At 45.0% G+C, this 21,620-nt stretch overlaps 1 protein-coding gene across 1 annotated transcript in view; it reads left to right on the top strand.

Annotated features, from left to right (window-relative positions):
• Positions 1-21,620, top strand: part of Tiam1 (T-cell lymphoma invasion and metastasis 1) — a 350,718-nt gene that overhangs the window by 30,193 nt on the left and 298,905 nt on the right. The gene's annotated exons all lie outside the window — the stretch shown is intronic.

Here is a 21,620-nt window from a genome sequence, read left to right on the forward strand (position 1 = left end):
CGTGGGGCCTGAACTCTGGGCCTGGGCGCTGTCCCTCAGCTCTTCAGCTCAAGGCTAGCGCTCTACCACTTGAGCCACAGTGCCACTTCCAGCTTTTTTCATTTTGCTTATGTGGTGCTGAGGAATCGAACCCAGGGCCTCATGCATGCAAAGCAAGCACTCTACCACTGAGCCACCTCCCCAGCTTTTTGGACACTTTTTTTTTTGTCAGTTGTATGGCTTGAACTCTGGGCCTGGGTGCTGTCCCTCAGCTCTTCAGCTCAAGGCTAGCACTCTACCACTTGAGCCACAGTGCCACTTCCACTTTCTGAGTGGCTTACTGGAGATAGGGTCTCATGGACTTTTCCTGACCAGGCTAGCTGTGAACTGTGATCCTTAGATCTCAGCCTTCTGAGTAGCCAGGATTATGGGTGAGAACCACCAGCTCCTGGCTCGGCACAATATTTTCTATGCATACTTTCTTCTCTTATATTTGTGTGAAGTACCTGTCTCACTTGCTCATTAGGACCTAGCAATATTTTTTATTTTATTGTATTGAAATTTTATTTTTGGACCTGGGGATAATTTGAGGGGACATTTTGTTTGGTGGTCTTATAGTTATTCCTTGATAACCATTGGAGACTTATTCCAAGACTCTGCAGATTCCCAAGACCTTTGTATAAAATCGTGCAGTCTTTTCATACAGTTTTTGCCTATATTCCAGTATGCTGTAAACTATCTCTAGGTGACTTAATACCTAACACAATGGAAATACTATGCAAATAGTTATTGTACTGTATTGTTTGGGATAATGAAATGAAAAAAAATCTATATAAATTCAGTATTGTTTTGTCTGTATACTTTCTATCTGTGGTTTATTGAATCTACAAATGCAACACTCATGGTTATAGAAGACAGCTGTAATAGAATTACCCCCTAGGATTTGTTTGTCATGGGACTATTTTAAAGTTCTTTTGGCAGGCTAACAGTGAACAGAGGCTGTCTGGAGAGGGAATTATGGCCTTGCGTTGTGAGGTACAGTGCTTAATCAAGAGAATAGCTCAGTACATATTAACTTGTATTTCTAAAAACTCTTTGCAATGCTACTTGACTCATATTCAGTTGTCTTCTATTTCTCCGTGTGTGTGTGTGTGTGTGTGTGTGTGTGTGTGTGTGTGTGTGTGTACGTACGTGTGTGTTCTGTAGCTTGAACTTAGGGCCTCATGTTCTCGCTTGGCTTTCTCCCCTTAAGGATGGCACTCTACCACTTGAGTCACAGCTCCACTTCTGGCTTTCTGCTGGTTACTGGGAGGTAAGAGTCTTGTCTGTTGCTGTTTGAAGCCTGAGTTGGCTTTACACAGCAATTCTCAGGGCTCAGTCTCCTGAATAGCTAGGATTATAAGTGTTAGCCACCAGCACCCAGCTCTCTTCTTATGCTGGGATGTGAACTTAGGCTTCTAGGTAGGTGCTGCACATGTAAGCCAAGTCTTCCTGCCTCAGTTTTACTTATGTCCTTTTGTCCAACTAGTCTTCATCTTTCATGGACGCTCTGCCAGTGCTGGCGTTGAGAGCATGTTGGGCTCTGCTGAATGAAACTCAGAAGCAGTGGTTCTAATGAGATGAGGGTATGTTGTGTCAGATGTTAGGGAACTTCCTTCACTGAGAGTTCTAAGGCTCAACTCCACTGTCACCATGAAAACATACTTAGGAGATCCATTCTGAAAACAAAACAGCAGTATTTTTTTTTTTTTTTCTGGTCATGGGTTTGTAGCTCTTCAGCCCAAGGCGAGCGCTCTACCACTTGAGCAACAGTGCCACTTCTGTTCTCTGGTGGTTTGTTGGAGATAAGAGTCTCATGGACTTTCCTGCCCAGGCTGGCTTTGAACCACAGTCCTCAGATCTCAGTGGCTAGGATTACAGGCATCAGTCACCTGCGCCTGGCAGCATTATTTTTAACATCTCAGTGTTTTGGATTCTTACCTTGGATATTAGCCGTGAGCCAGAAACATACATTTATTTATTTGTTTATCTAGCTATTTATTTAATTGAGCTAGTTAGTTAGGTGCTTGTGCTTAATCTCAGGGCATAGCACTTTTGTTTTAGTTGTTTACTCATGGCTGGCGCTCTACCACTGAATCATGCCTATAGTCCATCATTTTGCCAGTTAATTATAGATGGAGTCTGGCAGCCTTTTCTACTGAGTCTGATTTTGAACTGTGTTCTTCCGGGTCTGTTTACTGAGTAATTAGGATTTTAGAAGCCAGATGCTTGGTTTACAAGTTCATTTCATTTCATTTCTTTTTTTCCTTTTTTTGGTTGTGGGGTCTGGGCCTGTGCATTGTCCCTGAACTCTTCAGCCTAAGGCTAGCGCTCTACCACTTGAGCCATAGCACCACTTTCGGCTTTTTCTGCTTATATGGTACTGAGGAATTGAACCCAGGGCCTCATGCATGCAAGGCAAGCACTCTACCACTGAGCCACCTTCCCAGCCGCTTACAGTTGATTTCTGTTCAATGACTTGCTTTGTGGAAGTTCTGACCATGTCTAGTCTCATTCATGAGTTCGCAGGTGTTGCTCCTTTGCAAGCCTGGGCGTGGTGGTGGAGGTTTGGTGGCTCTAAAGTTGCTGATTTCACAGTCCTTTCCAGTTCTGGAGGGTTTTTATTAACTCAGTTGTGCAAGTGTGTGTGTAGGGTGCCTCGCTTGTGTGGAGCTCTGAAGGATGGGTACAACAGAGCTCCTAACCTAAGTGGGCCAGGACTGGTATTGTTTACAACCATTTCAGTTGTAACAGTCTGTCAATAATCTGAGGTTCATAGTGCTCACCTCTGGCCCGAATACCCCGGAGAAATTGGTGGAAGGAAACAGAGCAAGCCCTGGAGAAAAATGAAGAGACCCTCCATCTAATTTAGGGTGTTTCCGGTCATGAAAAGTTTTATGAGACAAAAAGGGGGTACCAGGAGACAGTGCAAAAGAAATGCAAGCGCTTGTCACCCCCACATCTGTGTTCTTTTCTTTTGGAGGGGGGCACTTAGCAATGCACTTCCACCTCTTGCAGCTAGTTAGTGAAAACCTAGGGTGGGACTCTCTTCTGAAAGAGGAATTGGGAGGGCCTGGAGGCCTGAGCTGGAGGGAGGAGCTGTTGCTGATCTAGTCATCACTTTTGCTCAAGCAGAATTGCTGGGACTTCAGGAGTTCTGAAGTGACGTGTGATGATTTTGGATCCTTTTTCCTTCCCTCCTCCCTTCCCATCCTCACTTCCTTCCTTCCTTCCTCCTTCTTTTCCTCCCTTTCCTCTCTCCCCCTTTCCTTTTCTTCCTTCCCTTTTTCTCCCCCCCCCCGTCTGTCCGTCCGTCCCTCCCTCCCTCTCTTCCTTCCTTCCTTCCTTCCTTCTTCTCTTCCTCCCTCCCTTCCTTCCTTCCTCCCACCCCCTCTTTCTCAGCTTGAACTCAGGGCCTGGGTGTTGTCTCTTAGTTTTTTCATTGAAGTCTGGCACTCTGCCACTTGAGCCACAGCTCCACTTCCAGTTTTTTGGTGGTTAATTGGAGGTAAGAGTCTCACAGACTTTCCTGCCAGTACTGGCCTTGCACCTCTATCCTTGTGTCTTAACCTCGTGAGTAGCCAAGGTTACAGGTGTGAGCCACCGATGGAGGCACAGTTAGATGAGGATGGGATTTTTCTGGCTCAGGCAGGAGGTGTGTGTTGAGGGTGATGGGTGGTGGTTTGAACAGCTTTTCTGTGGCTGGGTAGTGAAGCCTGTGGAGATGGGGAGTTTCAGAAGGATTTTTGGGCCAAGGCTGTAGGTCTTCAGTTTCTGTGGAAGTGTAGTCATTTCTGTGAAGATGTCCTTTGTCATAGTCTGCCTGCTTTTGAACCCAAACCTGAGTGTGGCTAGAGCCCACTGTGGACACGTGTGACAGAAATAATGACTGGAAGCAAGGAGCTAAACGGGCTTTAGCTTGCTTTCCATCTCCCCCAAGCCAAACCAAGCTTTCCCCAGCAACAGAGTGGGCTTTGTCCTGGTTCCATTCTGTCTGCGGGAGGGAGGCTTTCTGCAGAGAAGGCTGCCAGTGGTACCTACCAGGTACCAGCCCCAGCCCCCCAGGCCCCAGCCCCCAGGCCCCAGCTCAGCTGCTGTCAATCCTGGAGGACATTTCAGATCACATTGATGGGAGGTCTTTCTACTGCTTGCATTCCTGGCCTGAGGAGTTGGCCACTTAACCTTTAGAACCTACAAACCTAGAATATGTAATTTGTCTGGTTAAACCTGTTTGGTTGGATAATTTGCTTTTATATTCTGTTTTTTTCCTCTTGTAAATAGTTTTTTCCCCCTCTCCTTTTCTCTTGGATTTACATTGTATTGGGGATAACTTGCATTGTATTGGGGTAACTTGTGTAGTCTGGGTCTGTTCCTTGGATCACAACTGTAACCACAGTCCTAATTAGGACTCTAACCACAGTCTTCTGCTGGCACCCACTTGACCCCATGGCCCCAGTGTGGTGTATCACCTGCTATGGTATGTATCCTTTGATGACTGGGTTTCATGAAGATGCTGGTGTGGAGGGGCGGGGAAGTGTCCACGAATGGGTCACTTTCTACCTCTTTCCTGCAGACCTATTTGGAATAAATAATGATCCTAGCTACTCATGGAGCTGAGATGTGAAGATCAGGGTTCAAAGCCAACCTGGGCAAAATTCTGTAAGATGCTTATCTCCAGCTAACCATCTAAAAGCTAAAGTGGAGCTGTGGCTCAAATAGTAGGGTACCAGACTTGAGGGAAAAAGCTAGGAAACAGTGCCCAAGCCCTGAGTTCAAGTCCTAGTGTGTACACACACACACACACACACACACACACACACACACACACACACGTACACGTCCTAGTCCTGGGAATAGGGTGTCAAGGCAACAGTCAGCTGACTCACCCCTGATGTTCTGCAGGAGTATGGAAATTTGCTGGTACAAGAAACTGTCATTGTGGGTGGCAGGAGGTAGAGACCTGCAGGGGTGGCTTCTGGGAAGAACCTCTGACTGTCTCCCTTGCAAAGATCATGGCTGTGTGACACTGCAGCCTGGGCACCAAGATCAACCAGTTCCTCTTCCCTCCCCGTCTCTGGCTCAGCGCGGGTAGGCCGGGCAGCCTGGGGAAGGGGATGAGGCAGGAGGCTTGCTTTGAAACGCTTGGTTATTTTTGCTTCCTGCCTGGGTGTGGGTGTTTGTGTTGACAGCGGCGGGGGAGGCGGTGATGGGCGCTGGAACACTTGGGTGCCTGTGGAGTTGGTGGGAGCTGGTGCAGGAGCCAGGCAGGTGACTTGGTGCTCACGTGGCCCTCGTTGGGCCCCAGAGGTTTTACAGGATTCAGGGTGAACTGGGTCTGCTCCTCTGTGCCAGGGCCCTCTGAGGGGGGCGTGGGTGAGACGCTCAGCTGTAATGGCTGCTTCCTAAGTGGGCAATTCAGCAGACAGAATACAGTGGAAGTTCTGACCAGACCAGAGCTGTTCTCAATCTTAGATCATCCTCACCACAGAGTGTACTCCAGATGGACCTGAATGAACACCCAGCCCAGGGAGTATCAGTGCGCTTGCTCCATGACTTCCATATTCCCTTCTCTCTCCCTAAGCACATGTTCCCCATCATGCAAGGGTAGGTAAGGCTGAGTTACCTGTAGTTCATGCTGCCAAATGCCCACAGTGTCCTTGTTGTCCTCCCTTAGGGACCATTGAGCGCTGCTGCTGGTGGGTTAGTTTGAACAAGATTCTCTAGGGAAATTCTCTGGAGACCCGGATGTTGGGATCATGGGTGGAGCCAGGGGACTTTATTCTTCTGTAGACTCAGGTCAATAGGTCAGGATCTCAATGGCTAGATGGTTAGAAGCTTTCAGATAAAAGTCTCATTTGTAATCTCTCTCTCCTTTCTCCTCCCTCCCTCCCTTCCCCACCTCATCTGCTCCACTCTAAGATAGCAGAGAACCCCAATTTAGGACTTTTTTTTTTCATGTTCCACTCTGGGCAGGTCCCTAGGGCTATAGGCTATAATATTATAGGGTGGGTGACTAAAACTAACAGGAATTGGTTCTTACTGTTCAGGCGGCTAGAGCTAGGCTGTGTGCCCTCTCAAGGCTGAAGGAAAGAGCCCAGGTAGTTTTCTTAGCTTGTAGCTCTCTGCTCATCTTTGTGTGTCTTCTTTTTAGTGCAGTACTGAGTCTTGAACTCAGGCCCTTGCTCTCACTTGGTTTTTGATCAAGGCTGATGCTCTTCCAATGGAGCCATGTCTCTGCTTCTGCCTTTTTAATGGTTAACTGAAGGTAAGAGTCTTTTGGCCAGGTGTTGGTAGCTCACGTCTGTAATCCTAGCTACTCAAGAGGCTGAGATCTGAGGATTGTGTTTCAAAGACAGCCCAGGCAGGAAAGTCTGTGAAATTCTTTATCTCCAATTAACCACCAGAAAACTGCGAATGGCATTGTAGCTCAAAGTGGTAGAGCACTAGCTCTACTAGAGCTTTTACTCTTTTACTCTACTAGAGTAAAAGAGCTCAGGGGCAATACTCACACCCTGAATTCAAACCCCATGGCCAGAAAAAAACAATATCTTTTTTGCCCAAGCTAACTTTGAACATTGATTCTCAGATCTTAGTCTCCTGAGTAACTCAGATTACAGCCATGAGCCACTGGTGCCTAGCTGTCCTTTATTTCTATTTTTTATTGGCAGTCTTGTGGTTTGAACTCAGGGCTTTGTGTTTGCCACTTGAGCTCTGACCCCAGACCTACTCATTATTTTTAAAATAAGGACTTTTTTGCTGAGACTGGTCTGGATTCTTCTGCTCACAATTCCAAAGGTTACAGGATGTGACACCATGTCCAGTCTTTTTATTATTTGAGATGGGTTTCATGAACTTTTTGACTTGCTGGCCTTGAATCATAATCCTCCCAGTTTTAGCATTCTGACCTCTGTCCTTTTTCTTAGGTCTGTCTCTGTCCAAATTTCCCTCTTTGTATAAGGTCATTGGTCATTGGATTGGGGACCATCCTAATGCAATATGACCTCATGCTAACTTGATCACCTCTGCCAAGACTATTTACTAAATAAGGTCATATTCTTGGGTTCCATTGTTAGGACCTAAACATACCGTCCTGAGGCTCAGAGTTCAGCCCATACCGCAGCACCACTCCTGAACACCACTCTACAGTGTCTCCCCATACGGTATTGGTGTTAGTTACTGTGTCTATGTTAACTTTATTCCTGTCTTTCTAGTTAGATGTCTGCTCATGGTCTGATTTCTTTCAGTCTGTCCATAACAGTATAAACCCTAAGAAGTTGATGCGATGACTTTAGCCCATGATTGGTTATAGCTTTGGCTCTTGGCCTGAGAGTTGGTGTTTAATAACTATTAATTGAATAAAACAAAAACTGACTTTTAAAATTAACTTCACTTAGAAATAGGATGTAATTTTTTTTGTTTTCTTGTTTTTGTGATACTATATTGAACCCAGAGCTTCTGCTAGGCAAGCACTTTACCACTCAGCTGCATTCTAGATGTTTTTTTAAAAAAAGATACATGTACCTTAAAACGTTAAAATTTACCATTTGATCTAGCAATTCCACTTCTGAAAGAAGTAAAAACAGGGGCGTCCCAGAGGTATTTTCCCAACTGTTATTCACAGTAGCCATATGGAGAAGAAGAAAACATGGTTGGGGGCCAGGAAGGTAGCTCAGTGGTAGAGTGCTTGCCTTGCATGCATGAGGCCCTGGGTTCGATTCCTCAGCACCATATAAGCAAAAAGAAAAAAGCCGGAAGTGGTGCTCTGGCTCAAGGGGTAGAGCGCTAGCCTTGAGCTGAAGAGCTGAGGGACAGCGCCCAGGCCCAGAGTTCAGGCCCATGACTGGACCCCCCCCCCCAAAAAAAAAACGTGGCTGGATGCCACATTTCTGGCTCACCCCTATTATCTTAGCTGCTCAGGAGGCTGAGATCTGTGGATCTCAGTTCAAAGCTAACCCAGGCTGGAAAGTCTGTGAAACTTTTATCTCCAGTAAATACCAAGAAAACCAGAAGTAAAGCTCAAGTAATAGAGCACTTAGCCCTGAGCAAAAGAAGCTCAGGGACAATGCCCAGGCTCTGAGTTCAAGCCCCAGGACTGGCCAAAAAACAAAAAAGTGTTATACCCATACAATCAAATATTCAGTTTTAGAAAAAGAAGGAGATTCTTATATATACTACAACAAGCCAGGGACAAAAAGAGGACTATTGTCTGATTGTATTCCCATGAAGCGTATAGTTCACGTGCTCAGCATGGGAGTTACTATTGAATGGGCTCAGATATGAGTGTTGCAAGATGAACAGAGTTTTAAAGATGATGGAGGAGATGTTTGCACCCTAGTGCCAGTGTTTGCACATGTTGTGTGAATGTACTCTATCCCCCTGAAGAAGGATTATGTTAGTCTACTTGATGCTATGTGTATTTTATCATTAATTTAAATGAAAGATAGGAGTAAGTAAAGAGAGTAGCCAGGTAGGGTAGAGAATACCAGCACTGCAGCAGCAGTGGCAGGTCAGCCACTATCTGTAGAGACCCTGTCCAAGAAACAAAAAAATGGAGTGGCTTAGGGGCTGGCCTCGGGGATATACCCTGTTATAAGTCAGGGTTATAACAAGGGCTGGTTTGCTTGTGGCTCTGCACCGTGAATGTAGCTCTGAGCTTCTGGAGTCTTCATTCCTTCTGTGTTGGAACCTCTCTCATGACAAGGATCATAGGCTTGTGTTCAGCATTTCTGTTGGAGATTAGCAGCAATTTTGTAGCAGGTGCTTGCTCATCTCGAGATAAAGGCTCATCCTGTTGCCTTCTGTATCTTGGAGGAGTAGCTGTTGTGCCAGGAAGATCACGACACTCAAGTTCTTAGCTTCTGAGAAACAGGGCCAAATTCCTCAGAAAGGATTTTTTTTTCTGGAAGAGGAGTTATTAGCAATTATGAGATTTTGCTAAACATGAAGGCCAACGAGGACTGCTTTAACATTGGAAAAAGAATGGAATGACTCGGGAACAGAATGGTAAAAACCGAGTTGGGCTGGGTGCTGGTGACTCACGCCTGTAATTCTAGCTACTCAGAAGGCTGAGATCTGAGGACAGCAGTTCAAAGCCAGCCAGGCAGGAATATCCCTGAGACTTTTTCTGGGGAGGGGGGGGGTCAGTTGTGGGGCTTGAACTCTGGGCTGGGCGCTATCCCCATGCTCTTCAGCTCAAGGCAAGTGCTCTACCACTTGAGCACAGAGCCATTTCCGATTTTCTAGTGGTTTACTGGAGATGAGAGTCTCACAGATTTTCCTGCCCGGGTTGGCTTTGAACTGCAATCCTCAGATCTCAGCCTCCTGAGTAGCTTGGATTACAGGCATGAGCCACCAGTGCCTGACTTCCGTGAGACTCTTATCTCCAATAAACCACCAGAAAATCGGAAGTGGCTCTGTGGCTTAAGTGGTAGAGTGATAGCCTTGAGCTGAATTGCTGAGGAACAGTGCCCAGGCCCAGAGTTCAAGCACCATGACCAACAAAAAAACCTCCAAAAAACCAAGTTGGGTTTTTGCATCTTCCTCTACACTGTAGAACTCATTTGCTCCTGGGCATTCTGGGAGCTTCCCATGAGAGGCCTACTTAGATTCATCCACTATTCAAGGTGACTGAAAAGTAGGAAGTTATGTAGCTGTGGAAGCTTTCATATCGCCATTTTTTCAAAAATGGAGGAGGACCTTCAGTCACAGCTTTTGTTTCCTCATAGTATATTTTTTGAACTGGGAGGAATAAGCATTGCTCTAAGAGCAGCTTCTCAAGTGGCCACATAGAGAATTTGCTCCCTTCTGAACCATTCTTTGGAAGAAGTATGAGGGGGAGGTGGGCATGGTGTCTCCTAACTGTAGTGTCAGCATTTGAAGTACAGAGACAGGAGGATCAAGAATTGGGCTACAGAGTGAGAATGTCTCTAGAAACCAAACTCAAATCAAACCAAAACAGACTTATAAGAGAATGAACGACTCCCTAGGATTGCATTCCTTCCTCCTCAGTGAACATGCCACTGTTCCACCTCTGCCCTTCAATCAGATCTCCTTTGCCTACAAACTCTCATAGGCCAGTGTTTGCTGTGATATTCATTAGTTGCCCTGTCACCCATTTGTAGACAAGTAGGGACCTGTAATTCCTCTAGCAAGTCAGGACAACCAACATGCCAGCCACTAGCTCTCCCAGACCTCTCTTGGAGAGTTGTCAGGCTTCTTTTAGAAGATCTAGACTCCTGCTCTCTGTAGGATTGGGCAGAGAGAGAGAGGATATAATTCATCTTTCCTCATTTGTGAGTGATGACACATAAAGGGTTAGAGATCTGCTCTGGGGAAGTGGATGCGCTGGGCTGGTCCTGACTCCTCTGGGTATTGGAATACCTAGACTATTTAGCCCGTTGAATCAATTGTAGAATTTTGAAGTTGAAAGGGACATCTTAAAAGTAGTTGTACAAGACAGTTACCACTTAACAAAGCAGTTTATGAATACAATGCATCTTGATCAGCGTCATCCCTTTCAACATTCTCACTCATCCTTCCCCTTCCCATCTCTCCCTTATTCTTCCTCATTTTGTAGGATTTTTTTGGGGGTCGGTCATGGTGTTCTACCACTTTGAGCCACAGTACCACTTCTTGTTTCCTGGTGGTTAATTGGAGATAAGATTCTCACAGACTTTCTTGCCAGGACTGGTTTTGAATCGTGTTTCTCAGATCTCCCGGCTTCCTGAGTGGTAGGATTATAGCCATGAGCTACCAGTGCCTGGCCCGTTTACCTCCTTCTGGAAGGGGTGTTTGATAGTTGACAAAACGTCAGCTCTGTGGTGTCTTGGGCCAAGTAGTGGTCTGCTGTTGCATCCAGAGCATCTCCTGTCATCTCCTCTGGGCTTATTGTTATTCTATACTGCCCCTGACCTAAGACAGCCTTTAAGAAACCTGGGGTAAAGGAGGTGATGCCTTCTAGGGAAACCAATTCATTATTTTCTCACCCTTAAACAGAAGGGAGGAAAGTATTTAAAGTAAACAGTTAAGTTTATTTGAAAGTGGAAGGATAGTTTTGAAAGAAAGTAGTGAGACTTTTCATCCATCCAAAGAGGAGAAAAATAGAGTCCTCTGGAGGGCCGTTATTATAGTATGGGGTTCCTCCCATATTCTTCTACTGGAATTTGTGTTGATTGCTTGATGGTCAGTGTATGCACAGTCCTGGCTCTTTTCATTGGTTAAGTGACACCCAGGGCATTATGGAAAGAAGTATTTGAGCAGGAGCCAGAGGCACTGTGGAAACAAGAATCACCATAATGGTTACATGTCATCTGCCACATATTATATTACTACCGTGTATGAGTTTCAGCTAGCACAGGAATGCCTCATACTCAGGGACAGTTGGGACTCCCGCCAGGAGCCACATTTGCTTCTAGCACAATGGATCTTGGTTTCTCTGGGCAGAAACTCTTGGTGGAACACATGGAGTTGCCCGTTGGTGTTCACACTAACCAATCTCACCAGGGTAGATGTGGGACAACAACCCATCCTTCTGGTGTGAACCCTGGGAATGGGCATCATCTTTCTGGGGGGAGGGTGGGAAATGTATACAGGTCACTTTCCATTGCTGAGTATTACAATTTATCTGTTTTCCTCCTGAATGCATTTGATCCCAGACCTGACTGTTGTGTTCCAAGGAGATCACACCCGGGAAGGCCTATTTTGTTTCCATTTTGTCTCTGAAGATTCAACTAGTGTGGGTTTGGCTCTGAGTTGTGAGCAGGCTGCCTGCCGTACCTGAGTATTCACATCAGACAGGAGTGAGGGGACGGGGAAGGAGAGGTGAAGGAAATGTAAGAAGTGCTCATCTGGGGACAAAAGCTGACTGGATACGGGGCTGGTGGCTGACACTCATCATTGCAGACTCTTATCTCCAAGTAGCCAGCAAAAGGCTGGAAGTGGAGGTGTGGCTGAAGTGGTAGAGCACCAACCAGCCTTAAATGAAAAAGACAAGCAAGAGTTAACGCCTGACTGGACTGGGATTTGTGACTTGGGGCCATTCTCGCATTCTTTCTCTGACTTTGGAAGTCAAACTTTGTGTTTAGTGACAGCAATTGCTGCAGTTTTACAAACTTTTTCTTCTCAGCTTTGACACTGTCAGTGCTAACGACCTTCTCAGCCTTGTCATTTTGTTGGGGCCATTCTTGATGCCTCGCTTTCTTGTTTAGAACACCAGCACAGAACGCAGATGATCTCAAGCAATGAAATATTCTGTGTGCCTCTCAGAGACCCTTTTCTTCTCATTTCCCCTCCCCATTTTGAATTGGCTCCAGTTCAGGACAAATTCATCATCCTAACTCAAGTAAGAGACTTGAACACGAGGGATCCTTGGCTTGACTGATTGCCGGGCTTTGAACTTCCTCTTGCTTTCCCTGAGATGAGAGGCTCCTAAGCAGAGAGATGGCAGGAGGCCAAGGCTGGAGAGTTCCACCACCTGGATCAGCAATCGTTGAATAATTATGAACTGAGGAGAAAGGGAAACTATGAAATGTATTAAAGAGCACACTCTGGGGTGAACCAGGAAACTGAAGCTAGATGATCTGGGCCACGGCACCTTAAAGTGACTTCCTGAATGCAGTGAAGTTTCCTTTCTCCTCACCCGTTATCTGAAGAGTACCCTCTCTTTTCTCTAGCCAAAGTCCTCCCCCGAGTCTGCCTTCCTCATGTTTTCTGCTGACCGAGAGTTGGTTAGTTAGTGGTCACAGGTGTGTGTGTGTGTGTTACATGTATATGTGGGTACTAGAATTTGAACTCAGGGCCTAGGTACTGCCCCTTAGCCTCCATCTTTTTTGTGGTTAGTTGGAGATGAGTCTCCTGGGCAGTCCTTCTGGGGCTGGCTTTGAATGGAAATCTTTAGATCTCAACCTCCTGAGTAGCTAGGATTATAGACATGTAGTACTGGCACCCAGCAAGATGGCCTTCTTAAAATTGGCTCCTTTTAGTAGAGATGGTAGTCTCAAAGCTTCTATTTGGCATTTCTCAGTCCCCTGGCAGACCGGTTTAGTAACCTTATTAGAACTGGGACTATTGCGTCATTAATTGTGCAGTTGAATTCTTTGATGCTAGAACTTTCCTCTGAGTTTGAGTAAGTGCTAGGTGAACCCAGAAAATGGGATGAAATGGGAAGAGGAAGAAGGAAGAAGATAGAGGGGCAGTGTCCCCCACAAGTCTTAGATCAGCTGCTTGGGAACAGGGGATTCAACCTGTTGGACCCACACATGCAAATGAATGGATTCTTTTTCTTTTTAATTGGTGAAAAGAAAAAGTTGCCTGAGTAATGTTTTGGATTCCAGCATTCTACTTTGTGTTGGTTTAGGGGACTCTGGGTGATTCAGTGCCCCAATCCCTTTGTCCTTGGAGCTAGTCAGACATGTTGAAGAATGACTCTGTGTGTGTGTGTGTGTGTGTGTATGTGTGTGTGTTTGGGCAAGCTCCCATTACTGGGGCTTGAACTCAGGGCTTCAAACTCTTGCTTGGCTTTTTCTTTCAAGTCTGGTCCTCTCCCATTTGAACCACACCTCTGCTTCTAGTTCTTTGTTGGTTAATTGGAGATAAGGATTTCATGGACTGTTCTGCCCAGGCTGATTTCGAACTATGATCCTCAGATCTCAGCTTCCTGAGTAGTTACAATTATTGATGAGTCACTAGTGCCCACTCCCCCTTTTTTTTTTTGGTGGTATTGCTGCTTTGAACTTTATGGTTTTATGTTGTCTAGACAGGTGTTCAACAACTGAGCCACAACTCCAGCTATTCTTTGCTTTGGATCCTGTCTTTGTCTTTGCCTCTTTCCACGTGGATTGACCTCTGTTTTCCAGAAAGCAATGTTCACTAAAAAAAAAAAAAAATCCCATCTGTCTCTCTCCCCTACTCCCACCAATAATAGATTGTGAGTAGTGTTACACATAGGGGAGGGTCATGTGTGTGATCTGTGGGAGGCAAACACTGGTGCGAGCAAACCACGCTCTGCTTCGGATCTGATCTTCTGACTATGGAAGGTCACTTCTCATCTCTATTACCCACATTTTCCCATGGTCTTCCTCTTCTTTTTTTTTTTTTTTTTTTGGCCAGTCCTGGGGCTTGAACTCAGGGACTAGGCATTGTCTCTGAGTTTCTTTTTTTGCTCAAGGCTAGCACTCTACCCACTTGAGCCACAATGTCACTTCTAGCTTTTTCTGTGTATGTGGTACTGAGGAATTGAACCCAGGGCTTCATGCGTGCTAGGCAAATACTCTCCCACTAAGCCACGTTCCTGGCCCTAATGATTTTCCTTTTTTAAGTGCTCTTGCTGAAGATAGTCTTTCTTGGGATGTTATTACCTCTATTCATGGATATGCTCTGTTTCCCAAGGCCAATCAAGAATTTTCCTTCATAGAGTCGGATTTGGGGAAAATCTGTTTCTTTTCTCAGGCTGAGATTATAAGATACCACCAACTGGGAGACTTAAACGGTTCTGAGGCTGGGCTGTTCAGAACCCAGGTGCTAGGTAGGCGCTGGTGGCTCATGCCTGTGATCTAGCTCCTCAGGTGGCTGAAATCAGAGGTCATTCAAAGCCAGCCCAGGCAGGAAAGTCCGTGAGACTCTTAATCGCTAATTAAGCACCAAAAAAGCCAGAAATGGAGCTGTGGCTCAAGGGGTAGAGCACTAGCCTTGAGTTCAAAAGCTCACGGACAGAGACCAAGCCCCAGGACTGGCCCTAGAAAACCCTGAAAACAAAACAAAAACACAAACTGAGGTGTTACTAGAATGAACCAACAACCTCCATTGGTTCTTTTTGTGTGTGTGTGTGTCAGTTGTGGGGCCTGAACTCTGGGCCCAGGCTCTGTCCCTCAGGTCTTCAGTCAAGGTGAGTGCTCTACCTCTTGAGCCACAGTGCTGTACCACTTGAGCCACAGCACTACTTGTGGTTTTTCTGCTTATGTGGTGCTGAGGGAATGAACCCAGGGCCTCATGCATGCAAGGCAAGCAGTCCACCACTGAGCCATCTTCCCAGCCTCTCCATTGGTTTTATTTTTTTGGAGGGCTTTGTAGCTAGTCTTTTCATTCCGCTCCGCCCCCCCCCCCCCCCCCCAGCAGCGATTGAACTTCTGTGGCTTGCAGATACATCATTAGAATCTTTGCCTCCATGATCACATGACTGAATTCTCCCGGCCTGTCTGTGTGTCTCCTATTCTTTTCTTTTGGTGGTACTGGAATCTGAACTTGGCCTTACCCTTCCTAGGCAGACACTCTTCTGTTGAGTTCTATCACTAAGGCCTCCAACCCTTTTTGCATTGGTTATTTTTTAGATGGAGTCTTGATTTCTGCCAGGACCACAGTCCTATTTTATGCTTCCTGAGGTAGCTGGATGACAGTCATGTACTATTAATTCCTGGTTATTGGTTGAAATAGGGGTGTTTCAAACTTTTTACTGGGATTGGCCCCGAACTGCAATCCTCCTGACCTCAACCTCCTGTGTAACTAGAATTACAGCAATGAGCCATAGACCTGGCTCCATTTTCTTTGCAGGATAGCAGTCTGATTGGGTTAAAGGCCCAGCCCTGTTCTAGTGTGATTTTTATCTCAGCGCTAACACATGTGCAAAGATCCTATTTCCAAATTAGGCCACAGGCCAAGGTGCTGGTGGTCAGAACTTGAACAAATCTCTCTATGTGATTCAATGCATAGAGAAGATTCAAGTGTTCTGCATGATGTAAGTTGTCAAGGGAGAGACATTTTCTTGGCCAGCAGTTTTCTTATGTGTATATTGGAAATGGGGCTTGAACACAGGGCCTGGGCACTGTTCCTTAGTTCTTTAAAGCTCAAGGTTAGTGATCTACTACTGGAGCCACAGCTTCACTTCCACCTTTTTCCTGGTTAGTTGAAGATAAGAGCCACAGACTTTCCTGACTTGGATGGCTTCGAATCTTGATTCTCAGATCTTAGCTTTTCCAGTAGTTAGTATTTCGGGCATGAGCTACAGGCACCTGGCTGGTTCATCACATTTTCTACACACGGGTCATGTGTTCAGCATTTTCGTCTTTGACTTTCTGAAGGTGGGTGGTATTCTGTACATTTCATGGATGAGAAAACTGAGTCACAGAAATAAAGCAACTAGCCTAGTCACATGGAGAGCGGGGCTGGAATCCAGGTGTTTGACAGCCAGGTGTTCTCTGCCATCCTCTACTGCTGCTTTTTTAATATATGTCACCCACACATGACTATGCCTTCTGTGCCAGGGAGGTGAGGTGGCACTGCCATCTTCTGTTGTTTGTCGCTGCACTGAGACGCCTCAGCTGGAGCTTAACAAGACTTTGCCCCCTGGCCAGCTGTCAGTCCCGAGTGTGTCTTTGTTACAGAAGCAGAGATCATTATCCTGTAAGTTCTATAGAGGACACTGTTTTCTCAGTGTCCTGCTTTCTCATTATTTCTTTATCCCTTTTCAAATATAAACCTCAAGCCAGATGCTAGTGGCTCACACCTGTAATACTAGTTACTCAGGAGGCTGAGATCTGAAGATCATGGTTCAAAGCCAACCTGGCCAGGAAAGTCCACGAGACTCTTAAATCCAGAAGTGGAACTGTTGCTCAAGTGGTGAGACTATCAGCTTTGAATGAAAAAGCTTAAGAACAGTGCTCAAACCTTCAGTTCAAGCTCTGGTACTGGCGTGTGCACATGTGCATGCGTGTGTGCACACACACATATCTCAATTATGTTTCTGATATATATATATATACATGTAAGAGTTTTCAGACATGTCATACACAGGTGTGCCAACTGAAGAATCCCCTCAAGCAGCCATTGAATGATAGAGCTAGGATGGTGGATCTGAGGGCAGCTGGGAGTCTGCTCCAGGAGAGGGTGATGTTGCCAGGTCGCTTGCCCGGTACTCTTCCAGTTACGGAGCTGGATGCCCTCGCCACCTTTCAATCTGGCTTTTCTAGCCAGGAGCATCTTCTTGTCTTTCTGTTGTCTTGAGAACTAGCTCAATTCTCTTGAAGCTTAATAGACACAGATTCATTTCCTCATGATGAATTACAGGTTGCTGGTCATCAATGGTTACCCTGGACAACTCTTGAAGATGTTGTACAGATCTAAGATTCTCTTCAATGACATATTACTGTGTAGCTTCTTGGTTGCTTTCTTCCTTGGAGGGTGGTTGCTACAGAAGGTATTGGATGCTCTGGAGTTGGTGCTCGTCTTCCTGAGGAATGGGTCTGCAGCTGACCCCTGGCTGTTTCACCAGGGCTTAGCAGGTGTGTCCTCCAGGTGGAAGACAGCTGGACCGGTGTGTCAGGTGACTACATGTTAGAACCAGCAGTATCTGCTCTGGGCACAGGGCTCTGGGGAATCATCTGTTTTAAGTAAATCGCATAATTTATTTTATGGGAAAATTCTATTCAGTTCAGGCTGAAACCTGATAGAACATGCCTTTCCAAGCCCCCAGCTTTGCTTGTCTGGAATGAGCCCCTTCTAAGCAGGCAGCTCTCCAAGTTCTGTGGCCCATGAGGTCACATCTGGGTAATAGCACTCTGCCAGGTGGCTTTTATCCTGTGTCTTATGTTTCTCAGGTCCAAGTTATCCCAAATTGTCTGCTTGAAATATTATTTTCCTTTAACAGTTTTTCCGAAGTCATTTTATTTTGTTTATTTATACTTTGAATAGGCAATACAGTCAGTGGCTCAAAATTAAAAACATACGGAAGAGTTTATGATTGAAAATCTCTCTTCTTCCATCCCACTTAACTATCCGGTTTTTTTGTTATAGAGGCAACTAATGTCAATTGTTTCTTCTTTTTCTTTTGTGCCAGTATTGGGGCTTGAACTTAGGCCTTCACATTCTTGCTTAGCCCTTTCTGCTCAAGGCTGGTACTCTATCATTTGAGCTCTACGTCCTTTTCTAACTTTTTGCTCATTAATTGGAGAGAGGAGTCTCACAAAGTTTTCTGCCTAGTGCTGTCCTTGAACTCTTTTTTTTTTTTTTTTGGCTCAAGGTTAGTGCCCTACCACTTGAGCCACAGTTCCACTTCTGACTTTTTGGTGGTTAATTGGAGATAAGAGTCTCACAGACTTTCCTGCCTGGGATGGCTTTGAACTGCTGTCCTCAGCTTTCTGGGTAGCTGGGATTACAGGCACCTGGCAAGGATTTTTTTTTTTTTTTTTTTTGAGATGGGATAGGGTGATTGTTGTTTTGTTGTTGTTGTTGTCCTTACTGTGAATCCCAAGCTGAGCTTGAACTCACTGTCCTTCTGCCTCTGACCCCCGAGTGCTGGGGTAGCAGGTATGTGCTATGATGCCCTTAGAATGTATTTTTCGAAAGCATAGCTTCCATGTCACTGCCCATCCAGACCTCTGTTAATTTTCTATGGTCTATCAAACCAAGACAGGAGCCTCAGCCTGGCTTCTCTTCCTGTCAGGTATTGCCATCTTGCCTGTTTTTTTTTTAAACTTTGATTTGCCTATGCATATGCTGCATTCCAATGGATTTGATAGTATGCACCATTTTCAGAATTCTTACTGCTGTCTGTGCTTTCTGCCTTTGAAAGCTCTTGCTGCCCTTCAAAAATGCCGGTCTCTTTAGTTCCTTCCAAGCCTAGGGTCTCATTTCTAGTGCCACTTCTCTAGCAAAGCTTTTCCAAAAATTCAACTTAATGAGATATCGTGTTTCTTGTATCTTTTTTTGCTTATCGATTATATGTCTTATGTTATTTAGGTGTACAGGTACCCTTTTTCATACTCCTTTCCCTTTCCAGTTGGATTATATACTCTTACAAGGTTGAATTTATCCCTTTTCCCAAATTCCCTTATTTCCCATGTTGCAAAAAGAATTGATTGAAGCTACAGAGAACTCTACGGAATCTGTGTTGTACCTTGCATGTAGCTGGTGCTACATGGAGGGTTGACCTTGATGAAGGTAAGAAGGTCACTGCATGGTTTGGATGAATGAGGATCATGGCTTTAAGCAGGATTCGTAGATCTCAGCCTCCTGAGTAGCTAAGATTTACATGCATGAGATGCCTATAAGCATATATTTATATTACTCTTGGCTTAGTTTCATTACATATTCAAATTTTAATTATGAACTTAATTTAAAAAGTCAGCTTTATTGTAGTATACCATAAGCATCCTTGTTTGTTCAGACTTTCATTTTTAGTTTTTTTATTGAGTATGTATATATTTTTTAATCTCTTTCTCTCATGCAGTAGATGGATTTAAAAAGTAACATTTTCCTATATGTATATAAAAACAATTCCTTCCTTTGGTGTTACTAGATTTTGGAGTCAAGGAAGGACATTATACCTACTAGGCAAGCGCTCTGCCTCTTGAGCCATGTCTCCAGCTCCTTTCTGCACTAGTGACTTTTTTAATATCCCTGTTGGGTTGAATTCAGAGCTTCATGCATTCGCTTGGCCTTTTCATTCAAATCTTGTACTTTGTCACTTAAGCCACATTTCTGTCTTCTACCTTAACAGGTTATTTGGAGATAAGCGTCTCATGGAGTTTTCTGCCTGGGATGGCTTTGCAGTAGGATCTTAGAGCTCAGCCTCTTGAGATCTGAAGTAGCTAGGATTACATGTGTGAGCCACCAGCTTCTGGCTCCACTACTTATTTTTCAGGTAGAGTCTTGTTTTGTACCTGGACCATGGGGGTTAACCTGGACCATGGGGGATGACAGGTCCAGGCCACCACACCCCGCAAGTGTTCTTCCTGTGACTGGGCCGTTAGGTGCCCATGCCATGGCCCAGCCCAGAACTTGAGATCCTCTTGCCTCAGCCTCAGCCTCCTGTGTGCTGAGGTTACAGGGAGGTAGAACAGTCTGACAAAATTCCTTCTTGAAGAATAGACTTGTAGACATATAGCATAGCAATTTTTTTATTTTTAAAAATATAAATTTATTGGCCCACGGTAAGAAGGGGGACAGGATATGCAGGCACCGCTCTTCTAGAAGCTTCCAGTTGACAGCACGAGATGGTTGTCAAGGCACGTCGAATGTCTTTGATGATTGGACTTGGGTTGTAGCAATTTTTTTTTTATTCAGTCAGATGCTGTTATATTTTGTTCCTGTCAGTTTTCTAGGATTGGAGAGTCCTACATGAAATTTCTGACTCTAAACAAGATGATTTATGTACTAACTTATCTTCTCCTTGTATTTCCCACTAGCCTTCATTTCTTGAAAAAAATTGCTTTTGAAGCTGGGTGCCAATGGCTCACGTCTATAATCCTGGTTACTCAGGAGGCTGAGATCTGAGGATTGCAAATTGCAGCCAGCCCGGGGAAGGAAAGTCTGTGAGACTCTTATCTCCAATTAACAACCAAAAAGCCCGAAGTGGAGCTGTGGCTCAAGGGATAGAGTGTTCGCCTTGAGCAAACAAAATTCTGGGACAGCGCCCAGGCCCTGACTTCAAACTCCAGTACTGACAAACACAAAAATTGCTTTGGAGGAGTTTTTTCCTCCAAAGTCTTACAGATCCATCAATCAGATTTTATAGTCTAAATGTGGGATGTCGTCAGCAGTTGGCAGCTCTTGAGAGCTTTAGAATTTTGGCTTCCTTCACTCCTTCCGGGTGGCCGTGAAGTATCTACCTTGTGTGTCAGAATGCCTGCCTCAGGGATGGCAGTTGCTGAGCGAGCTGTTGGAGTCAGTTGCAGGCAGGGTATGGAGGAGGGAGAGATGGAGAACAGGTTGGGATTGGCAGGAAGTCACTGTGAAGGTTTAGTCACCTGTCTTCCTGTCTCAGTGCAGATCTGTCCCAGACAGTCTGACACCTTCTCTTTCAGCTTCAAGAAGCCTGTAAGATCCTGAATTCTTAGCAATTAGCATTGGGTTAGGAATTATTTTTTTCCATTACAGTTAGGATAGTTTTGACTCCTAGATATAAGCGATCTAACTAAATGTATCTTAAGCAATATTGGTTTAGTATCTCAAGAGCAAGGTGAAGAAGGAAGATGAGGAAGATGAAGAGCATACTGAAGAAGAGGAAGACGAAGAGGCCTCGGGCCAATTGGACAATTTAGAGATGCCATCAGAATCAGGAGTTCTATCCTTTATTCACTTCATTATCTTCAGGGTACTTCATTGATCTTTGTTTGTTTGTTTTGATTGTTTTTGTGCCTGAGCACGCTCCCTTAGCTTTTTTGCTCAAGTCTGAAACTCATCCACTTGAATCACAGCTCCATCTCTGGCTTTTTTTTGGTCAATTAGAGACAAAACTTTCACAGATTTTTTTATACTAATTAAGTCTGGTCTTGAGTCTATCATACCTGGGATTGTAACCTTGAACATTCACTAGGAGAGATGAGTCCAAGGGTAGCTCTTCAGAAGACAATGAGAGGTTTAATGTACATTTTTGTCAAAGATCAGTCTAGATCTGCTGATGGCCAAAAAAGAAAAAAAATCAATTTGTTACTTGCCCTACCTGGTAGTGACTTTTGGATACTTTGAATGGTGCAGTTTTGCATATGATATGGCAAACTTCAGATTGTTCCTGAAAGTTTGGGATGTCTGCAAGACCTGTGTGTATGTATGTGTGTGTGTGTGTGTGTGTGTGTGTGAGAGAGAGAGAGAGAGAGAGAGAGAGAGAGAGAGAG

Source organism: Dipodomys ordii, unplaced genomic scaffold, assembly GCF_000151885.1.
Source record: "Dipodomys ordii isolate 6190 unplaced genomic scaffold, Dord_2.0 Scaffold104, whole genome shotgun sequence".
NCBI lineage: Eukaryota > Metazoa > Chordata > Mammalia > Rodentia > Heteromyidae > Dipodomys > Dipodomys ordii.